Source organism: Salvia splendens, chromosome 8 (genome assembly GCF_004379255.2).
Source record: "Salvia splendens isolate huo1 chromosome 8, SspV2, whole genome shotgun sequence".
In the NCBI taxonomy this organism is placed as follows: Eukaryota; Viridiplantae; Streptophyta; class Magnoliopsida; order Lamiales; family Lamiaceae; genus Salvia; species Salvia splendens.
In genome coordinates this window covers 20615794-20628745 of record NC_056039.1, presented here as the reverse complement: position 1 = coordinate 20628745, position 12952 = coordinate 20615794, and the positions used below count along the sequence as shown (strand labels likewise).

The window sequence follows — 12952 nt, the reverse complement described above, 5'->3', positions numbered from 1 at the left end:
CATTGATGCTCAGAGACGCGATGAGGCCTTAGGGAGAATTCGCCTGAAAGTGAGGACCGGAAAGAAATAGAGTTACCGCGAAGAAGCGGATAATGCCCTCACTTTCGAAGGAAGACTGTGTGTACCAAATGATGAGGCACTCAGGAATGAGATCATGAGTGAAGCTCATGAGACGCCCTACACTGCCCATCCTGGAAGTACGAAGATGTACCAGGATATGAAAAAGCAATTCTGGTGGGATGGCATGAAAAGAAGCATAGCGTCGTTTGTAGAAAGATGTCTGACATGTCAACAAGTGAAGTCCTTACATCAACGACCCTACGGGAAATTACAACCCCTTGAGATTCCAGAATGGAAATGGGAGCACATTGCAATGGATTTTGTGACGGGATTGCCAAAGTCCCAATGAGGAAATACTGTCATCTGGGTGATTATAGATCGCCTCACCAAAAGTGCTCATTTTATACCGATCCGAATCACCTATGGATCTGACAAGTTAGCTCAGATCTATGTGCAGGAGATCATACGCTTGCATGGCGTACCAGTAACGATCACCTCAGATCGGGATTCAAAATTTACTTCTAGATTTTGGATCAGCCTACAACGAGAACTAGGCACTCGCCTGAAATTCAGCACTGCATTCCATCCACAGACGGACGGACAGTCTGAAAGGACAATCCAGACATTGGGGGATATGTTGAGAGCTGTAGTGCTCGACCATGGAGGAAACTGGGAGCCAGTACTGCCACTTATAGAGTTTGCTTACAACAACAGTTACCAGACAACTATAAATATGGCCCCATATGAAGCACTTTATGGAAAGAAGTGTAGATCACCGCTTTACTGGGATGAAGTCGGTGAGAGAAGGATTCTCGGACCAGACTCTGTAGAAGAGATGATAGAAATTGTCCGACAGATCCGAGAAAGAATCAAGGAAGCTCAGGATAGGTAGAAATCTTATGCAGATGCTCGCAGAACCGATCTACAGTTCAAGGCGGGAGACAAAGTTTTTCTGAAAGTATCCCCGTCGAAAGGGATAACGAGATTTGGCGTCAAGGGAAAGCTAATACCACATTTCATCGGGCCCTATGAAATCCTAGAAACAGTCGACCCTGTGGCGTACAGACTAGCACTTCCGCCGAGCTTCGGAAATGTGCACAATGTGTTTCATGTGTCACAATTGAGAAAATATGTGTTCGACCTCAAACACATAGTACACCAAGAAGAAATGGTGCTAGAACCGGATTTGAGCTATGAAGAGGAACCAGAAGCAATTTTAGATCAAAAACTGAAAGAATTGAGGAATAAAGCTATCGTGATAGTGAATGTCCTATGAAAGCACCACGACCCCGAGGAAGCAACGTAGGAGCTTGAAGAGAAGATGAAAGAGAAGTATCCAGAGCTTTTTGTTTGACTGAAGCAAAATTTCGGGACGAAATTTTTGTTAAAGAGGGTAGAATGTAATGACCGCCCTATTAATAAATATTAGACGACGATGAAGTCGAATAAATAAATTCAAATTTTCTAAATGCGATTTATGAACAGAAGTATTTATTTTCGTGAACGAGAGAAAGTTGCTAAGTCGTAAAGAGAATAAAACGTGAAGTGTTACGAACAAATAAAAAGAAATTTGCGCTCTTAATTACTTCACGAGTTAAAACACTCGAAATCATACAAGAGGAGAAATTAAAAAAAAAACATAATCTCGTTTCTAGCCAAGATATTACATACATCACAGCGTCTAAGTTACCAATATGTGAATACAAGTGTTTAACAAAGCAAGCTAGTGCCCAGCCTATCAAGCCGAGCCACGATCACGCCGTGTCTTCGATCGACCGTCGGCCTAAGGCAGAGAAATGCGCCCCATCAGTCGACTCCTCACCCACCCGTCACCATAGATCAGCTACTGTGGACCAAATAAGGATAAGAGACACTACTATATGGGATGACAACCGAAAACTCACCAAAATAGGAAAGGAGAAAGGGCTGCCACCCTATAACCCAGTTGTACCCAGCAGTTGCAGATCCTCTGCAAGGCTGCATTTGACCGGTTGTACCCCTTTGTGCACCTGCCAAAAAGAGCCAAAACAAAAGAGATAGCAGCAAGAGCCTGCACTCCAGCAACGGCCTCTGCCCCCACCCTAGACCTGCAAGACTGCACAACAAATTCAGAAAAGTAACAGCAAGGGGCAGAGAGAGACAGAGATACTCTGCCAAGAGGCAACCAATGAGGATTAGAACTGGCATTTATCCCCACGAGTACACACCCTGCATTGGTGCAGGAAAACAACCAAAACACAACCAATCAAGGACTCCTCCTCTGCTCAAACAATCAGCCTTTTTCAGGCTTTCAGTTATACATCATATGTATATAAGTGATAACCCTCGGCCTTGCCCCTTCACCACCGCATATCATCACAATCAGTAAAGCTAAAGGGTGAGAGAGACCGAGGCTTGGGTAGGGGTTTGAGCCGAGCAAAGGAGGTAAAAAGTCATTCCCCCTCAAACTCAAAACAATGATAATCCCATCAACTCATCATGTAGCAACATTTTGCACTAGGAAACACATAACATGATAGTGTTGAATACAGCCTATGCACCATGTAAGCCACGATAGAACGAGAGAATCGGACTTATGCTCGATAGAACATAGGCTCCTCATGCTAAGCTAAAATCAGTAGTTCCTCTAAACATATGCACTAGTTAAACCAAACCAGAGAAGCATCGCACAATGAAATCAACATCAGATGTAGTGAACGAGAATTTCCAGCCTTAAACGAGGATCGAGTGGATCAAAAATCATGCTAACTAAAGATTTAGCTAGATTAAACATAGGAACCCTTGAATCCTATTTTCTTTAGACCTCAATAAATAGCATCAACCGACGGAGGGATAGGGGACGAGAACTTAGCTACGGTCGGGGTGGCTGGAACCTCGAATGGAACCGGAACTCGGAGGAGTCGACGCCGAAGGCAAGGTCGATGACGCCAAGACGATGAGATGGGTGGCGGCGGCTGGAAGAACCGCGGACCGTGGCAGTGGCTGCGGTGGCGGCGACGCCGTGTCGTCACCGAGAGCGAGGAAGTCCACGCGACGGCCGTCCCAGTCTTCCGACGATCTGGCCGCGACGACCGGCGCAACAGAGAGGGCGGCCACGCTCGCTCGATGTTTACCTAGGGTTCGATGCCCCCCCCCCCCCCCCCCCGATTTGGAATTTTCCGTTCAATTCAGAAGAAGAGTGGAGGGGATTGAGGTAGGTGGCGTCGGTGGCGGCGGACGCCTCCGTGAGACGCGACGGGGGCAGCGATTCGTGGATTTCGTCGAAAGAAGGGAAGGAGACTAGGGTTAGAGGATTTGGGGGAAAATGGAGAAAGAGAAACGAGGGAGAAGGAGAGAGGGCAGCGACGGGTTGGGGGAGTAATTGGGCCATGTCATTTTTTTTATTGGGCCAATTTAATTCTCTTGGGCCTGGCTTTTTCGAAATACTGGGCCAGGGAGTTAAATACAAGAATTAGGGGTTGGACTCTCTAAAATAAATTGGGCCACTGCCACCTAATTTAATTCTTTGGGCCACAAAAAAAGAGAGAGAAAGGGGAGAAAAGAAAAGTGGAGGTTAACCATTTTAAATATATTGCCCAATAAATAGTTAAATTAGGCCTTGACTTTTAGTCCAATTGAACCTTTAAATCCGAAATAATTAAAGATTCATGGATTTAGAAAGAAGGAAGAAAAAAATAAGAACACGTTTAGGAATGCATACACGCTAAATAAATAATGACTTAAGCCTAAATTAAGTATATTATTTGTTGATGAAGGGGAGTCGTCGCACGACAAGTAAAATCAAGTCAAGGAACGCTCGCTTGAGGGCTTAAGCAAACGAGGTGGACTTCTCTTTCAAAATGTGATTTTATGTGAAAACGTGAATAATTTTGAATGAGTTGTCATGCCATGTTTTGTTTATGATTACCTATCTGTTGGCTATGCCAAACAAGTTAAATCGAATTCGGGCACCAGTAGGGCCGCAAACCCTACTCGGACTAGTGTACACATAGGGACCGTGTGCTAGCGCTAGAATTGGCCGGTCCAGTGACCGTCGTGGAATGTGGCCACATTCCCGGTTCACACAGATCAGATATGGTATATCACGAGATGTTATGTGACTGCGCAATCAACCTTTTAAAAAGAGAAAAGTTTTAGTGACCAAGAATTATTTTCAGAAAAATCCCGCGCTCACTTAAGTTTGGCTGACAACTAAATAAGAAATGTTTTCGGCAATGAGCCCACTGAGTATACCAAATACTCAGCCCTGCATATTGTATTCTTAATGTGCAGGTTGATCGTGATCGGAGCAGAGGAGGTGTTGGGGAAAGAACTTTAAATATGAAGCTAGGTAGCTGATTTAATATGTCTTCATACATATTACTTCGTCTTGGTACCTTCCGCTGCAAGTTTAAGAATTGTTAAGAAAAGACTATGCACTTAGTTAATTACTCTGATTTCGATGAGGTTATACCCTTTCACTATGAGACTTTCTTTCCTTGAATTGAGTACTTATTTATGACAAGCATGTGACTATTGAAGTAGTTTAGTCGCGGAATAGCTACACTTTCTATTACTAGGGAGTTGTGGTCGTGACACCCGACGTTATAACTGTTAGAGTTTGTATACTAGAAATCACATTTCTAGTGATTGAATACTGTAAAAACTCTTATTTTATTTTCCAATGAATAAAATAGATTATTTTTGTCATAATGTTGTTATGTTTTACATTTAATGGTTGTTTTATTACATATTTAAATGTATAAGAAACTTAACAAAGTCTAAGTCTTTGTTTTAGTAGACCGGTTGTGTGCGTCGTCCACTTTAAGGTAACACAGTCAAATCGGAACAAAGAAAAAGAACAATTTCACAACCCAGATAGGCTTAGACTACCTATCGAGAAAGGGTGCAATGTCAGTCCGCATATTTCTAAGCCTTACTGAAATAAGATGACATTAGTGTGGTATGACATTAAACGGATCTAACAGCAAGAGGTGTCTTTTATGCTATCTACTGAAAGACGGGGTCTTAATAAATAATTATTTCTTAATCAATATATGTTAGCATTGAGCATACGGTATTGATTATACATTACTTTGACTTATCAAATGGTGCGGGTTTTTTGCAACCCAATAATTTAATATCTTGGGTAGTGGTGATTAATATCTAGCGGTTTTAGGATAGCTATTATATTGTAACGCACGCCAAATGAGTCTCGTTTGATAATGTCCTTAAGAGGAGCTCAAAACAAGGTTTTTGTAACGCCCCACTTTCGGAACCCTAATTTGCGAAGCATAAAATTTTTGCATTCAATGCTTTTAATGCCGTGAAGTAAGTGAATTAAATGATGAGTGAATTAATTGCATGTTTTCTGTATGACCTAATTGCGTTTTGAAATTTAGATTTGATTTGATTAGTCAAATCCGTTGAGCATATGATGTGGCTGTTGAATAGTCAAAGATGTGGAACATATGACGTGGCCATTGAAAGGTCAAAGTGTTGAGAATATGTGGTGGATGTGAAAATGTTTGAAATTGTGACGTGGCTGTGTGAATAATCTATGCGGGGTGAAATATATTATGGCGAATTATTTCTTAAGGGATGAGTGAGATTAAATAGGAGCATCAGTATTCATTTGGCATTTTCGACCCCTGTTATTATTGGAGCAGAAATCCTATTTTTCCTTGGATTTAATTAATTGCTTGGGATATTTATCCACATTAAATCTAAAGTCCGATTATTCCTTATTCTCTCCATGAGAAAAACGACACCTATGCCTTACACCATGGAGATTTCGAAATTCTCCTATTTATGGGAGGAGGAAATTATTCATTATATATTTTGATCCCTTATTTATTCCCTTCGATGAATAAATATAAACATCCTAGCAAATCTTACCATATCTAAGGAGATCTTGCCATATCCTATTTAAATTAGGATTTGAATTTAATTCATTGTGGGAGAATATATATAAAAATCGCCTACTCACTATTTATTGGGAGGATTTATTATTTTCTGCTCCGTAGCATTTTATTCTACTCCGTGAAATACCAAACTAAATCATAGGCTAATTAAATAGCCTAGAATTCGAAAATCGTCTTATTTCTCCCCAGATTTCACGTCAATCCCTTTCCCCCATATCTTCTCAAATCTCTAATTATTTAATTGTGGGATTATATTCTTGATCTCTATAGATACATGAGAAAACCGTAACCCTAACCCCACTAACTACACGCCTACTCCCTCTCCCTCACGCCACTCTCCTCTCCCCACTCTCTCCCAATTTCTCTTCTATTTTTCTCCATAAATTCTTCATCTTTTGAGAAGAATTTAAGTTGAAGCCTCAAGAATTGTGGAAGAATCAAGATTATACTTTGTTTCTACCGATTGCTTTTGATCAAGAAAGGTATAATTGAATTTCTTTTCCTCATCCTCTCCATTGAAACCTTGATTTTGATTCCATCATGCATATATTAAGTGTAGAGATCGTAGATCTAATATATAATCGGGTGGGATTGATGGTTGCATGAAAAAAAAGGATATGTATATGCATTTAGGTTGTTTATGAATGAACTTGTGGATGATTTGTGGTGAATGCTATGTGAATATATGAGAACATGATGGTGAGATATTTTTGAAGCATGATTATGTGTTGGAAGTATGAATATATATGTTGGGATGAATATTTGATAAACCCTAATTCGAAATTTGGAAGCATGACAACTGTGGTGTTCGGACATTAGATTCCGACGTGTGTTTGACTGACCACACGATCTTATTTTTGTGCGAAGTTTTAACTGAGTAAACTTCAAGGTGTCTTCTATGTTGTGTGTGAATATCAGCCTTTTTTGGTCAAAAGATGAATTTTAATGAATTTTTGAAGTCGACTGCACAGTTTTATCAGAATTTGTATTCTCGACCAGTGAGTTTCGTTTTTTATTTTACCAACCTAAGAATGTGATTTTTATGTGAAATTTTAACTGGATGACCTTTGATGTGCATACTGAGTTGTGGAAAAAATTTATCCCCAACGGAGGTCGGATGGATTTTTAATGATTTTTACAAAACGACTGCGCTTTTCTGCCAGACTTAAGTCATGCAAAGATAATCTATGTTGTTAAGCTTTGAATGATATACATGATGCATATGTGTTAAGGAACACATCCTATGATGTAGTGATGTGTTGTACGTTGATGTATGCTATGGTGTGTTTCCTTATGTTGATAAAACGAATTGATGGGAAAAGGGAAACGTTGGGGACATGCATGATTTTGAGTCGATAATTGAGACTGATTTATGATACACATAAATTTTAAAGGTGATAACTCGCGCTCTCAGCGTGATAGCAAGGGGAAGAAAGTACTTGAGATCTAAGCCGTCGAGGTGGGCTTTTCTTTTAAATAAGGACCATGTCCTAAATATCTTATCGATGGGAATGCAACTATATTTATCATGCGGTATTTTGATTTTAACGTGCATATCTGATGTGGCTTTTGCCACTATTATTTAAATCGAATTCGGGTCCTCGTAGGGCCGCAAACCCTACTTGGATTAGTGTACACCTATGGTAGACTGTGTGCTAGCGTACGGGCTGGCCGGTCTAGTGACTTGGTTTGTGGCCACATTCCAAATCATGTATTGACAGATATGGTTAACGTCTATGTGAAAATGACTGATCAGTCGACTTTTGCAATGAGAAATGATTTTTAGTGCCTCGGGCCTTTCTAAAGCTAAACCCCGATGGTTACTTATGTGTAGCATGATAAATAATACTTTTATTGAAAATGTTTTCGACATGAGCTCACTGAATATTTTATAGTACTCAGCCCTGCATGTGTTTTCCCTATGTGCAGGTTGAGCGACGACGAGAGTATGGTGGTGTTGAGCAAGTTAATTGAAGAATGAATTATTTATCTTTGATCTGTGAGTGTCGTTGTGTCTTCATACATAACTTCACTCTTCTCTTGGATGCTTCCGCTGAAACCTGTTTTACTTATTGTTTGATCTAGACACTATTTTGAGTTCCGTTTAGAATCTAAAGACATGATACGTTTGGGAGTACGTTGAACCCTTTGTTATCTTGAATACCAATGATTATAATTGTTTTCTCCTTTGGTCCATCTGTCAAATCGTCACCCTGACCCTTTTCTCTTGATTTATTGTTCATTTATTTCCTTGGTCAAACCCCTTTTTATAAAACCCTAGCCCCTTTATTTGATTGCATTTAAGTCCTGTTAGGTCATGATCGCCGCATTTAATTATACCCTAGAAGGGCGGTCGTGACAGTTTTATTATTCGGAACCTAGCTAGTTGGAATTTAATTATTCTATGAATAATAAATACGTGTTTCTTGCTAAGTCCACTCTTGGAATGAAAAGATGTTAATTAAATAAGTCTATACCAGACATTAATTAATTAATGGACATTTATATAATAAGCGCGGGAAATAAACAATAAACAAAAGGGAAACTCGGATTACATGTAATTTCGGATTTGGATGGGCAGTGCAATATTATTACTGTAGTGGCTGATAATAATATTCCAATATAAGCTTATATTAAACTGTGGGTTCAATTTAATTAGTAAACAGCTAATTGAGGGATGCCATATCCAAACTTTCCATAGATCTCTGACAGGGCCAAATATGTAACTTAATATAAATAGGAGAATAAATGAGAAATGGAATCACTCTAATTTTGGATCAAAATTTTCCCTCTCTCTACTTGGCAGTGGACGAAGTTTTTGTCCTTTTCTTACTATGTGAGGAACTTCTGTCTTCTTTATTTAAGTCCTAGTATCCTGGTGAGATTAGCTTACACTGATATCGGAATACAGTTCGGGAACCAGTCCAAAGATTTGTGGTCGAGTATCAAAGATCTTCACGTGGAGAAGTAGCGAGTCATCTACGATTCTTTGAAGAATCAACAAGATATATTTCTGCTTCATAGAAAAGCATGTTTTAGATTTCAATTAATCAAAAGTATGTTTTAATTCAAGGTATGAGCATGCTATATGTGATAATTGCGCGAATAGAATTTGTCTAAATAATCTGCTAAATAGATCTTATTCTCTGATTGATTTGTGCTTTCGCTGCCAACCCCAATAATAACTCATTCCCACTCTTCACATTAATTAACGACCATCAATTCTCTCCCTACTCCTTCCATTCTTCACATATTCTCCAAGAATCAACATTGGTGTGAAACAACCCACGACGGTGCAAGAAGAGGACGAAGAAGTAACGCGCGATCAATTCAGACAACGTGTTCTGTGTTCGATCATGGTTCCTTGGCATCCCCGATGCACCTTGGGTGAAGCTGAACACTAATAGAGTCTTTTCTACATCGACACTGGAGGCTAGAGGTGGAGGCCTGGTCCATGGTTTTGATAGGTCTTCTGCGGGCCTTCTGTTCTCCTGTTGTTGCATCGTCGAGCTTTAAGACGGAGCTTATGGCTCTTCTTCAAGGTTTTTCGATGGCTATGTAGTTCTCTACTCATATTTGGATAGAGCCGAACTCAACGGCTCTGGTTACTTTATTGTCATCTGAACAGCTTGCCTGTGCGAATCTCATATATTATATCTTCTGACTTCCTTGCAGAGAGGGGGGCCCAGATCCCTGTCTTGTCATTCTGTGATTCACTGTACCTCGATACCTGAAGGCGCTTGTTAGGATGGACCAGCTGTGATATCCTAACTTCCACTTCCGATGTAGAGATGTGGATTGATTTTTTCATTATGGTAGTTTCTTGTTATTTTAGATTTACATTTTTCCATTATTGTTCTAGTTTAGTTTTGATAACATGGAGGTACCTGACTTGTGGGACCTCCATTTTATTTGTTCTTGTTCTTCATTTGGATCCTAGTCACTTTTGGACCTGAATCATGTTTTGGAACGATATATTTTGATTTTATGCACGGGTTGAGGGTCTACCTAAACCTGCTGCCGACATTGGGTGTTTTTTTATTTAAAAAAGAGTAACACACGATAAGTTATGGGGTACAAAAACGTGGAGAGATTCTGGAAGAATCATAAAAGGAACCAAACCTCTAGTTTTCACAGTTGGTATTTGTTTTCTAAAATTTTTTGGGTCTAAACGGTCCTAATCTGAGTATATATTCCAACAATTGTTGGTTCGGTCATGTTATTCATATTTTATAGAATTTCATATTTTGGAAAATGGTGCATATGTAATGGTATTTTGTTGTTGCATTAGGGGTATTTGATTGCAGCTATTTAGTTGTATTTCCGGACAGAAACCCTAGTTTTCGTTTGCTGCACCTGCAACTTTCTGTTCGGCTAATTTTCAGCCAAAAACCCTAGTTATGTTTTTTGTTCGGTTAGATTGAAAGGAATAATTTTGGAAATTATCAGTTTGGGTTGATGTTTTGGATAATTTTTTGTTGTCAATCGGCTGATAATTTTTTGTAACTTTAGGATTTCTTATTGACATTGCTTTACATTTTTTGTTCATATTTTTTTCGACAGTAGGAATTCTTGTTGACATGCTTCAAAGTTTTAATTAATATTCTTTCTTATGTTTTTGTTGTCATTCTTTCCGATGGTGGGATTTCTAGTTGACATTGTTTAGTTTTGATGTTGATCTACTTTTGACATTTTTTGGCTTTGGTTTTGCGTACCTCGTTGTCTGTGTTGTTAATATTTCGATTTATTAGTTGATATTCTGTTAAAACTATAATGACATTGTTACGATCTGTTGTGCGAACAATCCCCTTGATATTCTTTCTGATGTTAGGATTTCTAGTTGACATTGTTTAATGTTTATGTTGATTCTGTTGACATTTTTTTTGTTAAGACTTTGCAGACAACGTTGTTTTATGTTTATGTTGATTCTATTGACATTGTTTTTTGTTAAGACTTTGCATACCTCGTTGTCTGTGTTGTTGATATTTCAAATTTTTTTAGTTAATATTCTGTTAAAATTATAATGACAATGTTACGGTCTGTTTTGCGAACAATCCCCTCGATATTATGTTGACAATGAACTTGGAATGATACAGTGTGGACATTCCAGTCCCCTTGATATTTAATTTGTTGATATTATTAGGTTCAAAGATTTTTGGTTGACGTTTGTAGTGATTTGTTATTGACATTCGTCTAAGATTTGTTTATATACGTGATACGCTCGGATTTTGCACTGTTTTAAGGCCATTATTTGGTACATTTTAAGTGTCAAAGTTGCATTACATGTTCATTATTTACATTTTGAGAAATGTGCAAAAAGAGCATAAAAATGTCAAAATTTAGAAGCTGGAAAAGAAGCGCAACCCAGCGGCCCACTGAAGCAAATGCAGCGGTCGCTGAAACCATTCCAGAGCGTTCTGACTCTCTCCAGTGGCCCACTGGGCCCGGTCGTGCATGACAGCCTGTGTTGAAACTTATTTTTCCGGCGATTCTGAAGTCCGATCAGGGGGTTCTACATGCCATTCTCTTCGTCTTCGAAAAAGATTCGTGTTGGTACTAAGATAATCTCAATCTGAGTTCTGTAGAGAAAGTTATGGCTATTCTACGAAGGTCGCGCAAAGCTGTCAAGTGCAGAATTTTGGCAGAAATTCAAGGAATGAAAGAAGACATTACCTTGTGAAGCAAAAACTTTTCCTTAACCTATGGGGCACAAAAATTCCATATTTACTATTAATGGGAGGAAAATTTACCAAGTTTAAATCATATTCAAGCCTATAAATACCACACCTAATTCATAATATGAACCAATTCATAGCCCCCAAAAGGGGAGCCTTCATGGCTCGTCCCTCCATTCTCCAACCCTAATTCCTCCATCCATAATTCCATCACAATTCTTGGAGATTGAAGCAAGGCAAGGGAAGAATAAAGATTGCACAACAATTCATCCTTAGGTTTTGTTTACTTTTTCTTAATGTTTTGTTATTAAATTTGTAGTTTTTGCTATTTGTCAATGAGTAGCATGTAGGAGTTTAGTGCCCCTTGCACAGCGGAAGACTTGTACATAACAAATAAATCAGATAAGGATCTATTTGACCGATTATGCGATTAATCAATTCACATGTTAAACAGATAATTGCATGCTAGAACGCAAATAATTTATGCTTAAAGAAAGTAAATCCTAAACATGAATACTATGGTTTAGAGTTACCGATTTAATCTCCAAAGAATCGTCGATTGCTTGCGCCTTCTCCACGTGATGATCTTTAATACTAGATCACGGATCTTCTGACTGGTTCACGAACTGTATCTCGATATCAGGGTGGGCTGATCTTATCTAAATCTATGACTCGAATAAAGAAGACAGAAAATTCCTCATAGAGGAGGAGCTGAAGAAATTCGTCCTCTACTAATTAGAGAGGGGGACGAAATTTTCATTGGAAAATAAGTAATTTCTATCACATTTATTCTCCTATTTATATTAAGTTCATATTGGGCCCAGTCAGGGATCTAGGGAAGGTTTTGGATATAGCCTCCCCCAATTAGCTTTTTACTAATTAAATTGAACCACAATTTAATACAAGCTTATATTGGAATATTACGAGCAGCCACTACAGAAGTAATATTGCACTGCCCATCCAAATCCGAAATTATAAGTAATCTGGGCTTCCGTTTTGTTTATCGTTCATTTCCCATGCTTAAGATAGAAATGTCTATTAATTAATTTGTGTCTACTATAGATTTAATTAATTAACATCTTTTAATTCCAAGAGTGGACTTAGCAAGAAACACTTATTTATTATTCATGGAATAATTAAATTCCAACTGACCAGTTTCCGAATAATAAAACATTGTTCGAACTCCTCTTTAGGATATTATCAAACCAGACTCACCAGGCGCGCGATTCAACATAATAGCAATCCTAGCACCGCCGGATATTAATTACCACTACCCAATATATCAGGATTATTGGGTTGCGAAAAACCCGCACC

The 12952-nt window shown here is 38.8% G+C and overlaps 1 long non-coding RNA gene across 2 annotated transcripts; it reads right to left on the bottom strand.

The window, feature by feature from the left end:
* Positions 1–1619: 1619 nt before the first annotated feature.
* Positions 1620–3396, bottom strand: LOC121744756. 2 transcript variants are annotated; one of them, XR_006038653.1, is made up of 2 exons: positions 1965–3396; positions 1620–1906 (listed from the first exon to the last, which is right to left on the bottom strand). It is a non-coding gene; the product is annotated as an uncharacterized LOC121744756 (long non-coding RNA). The 2 variants fall into 2 exon arrangements; XR_006038654.1 differs by having other exon boundaries at positions 1620–1843.
* Positions 3397–12952: the final 9556 nt, after the last annotated feature.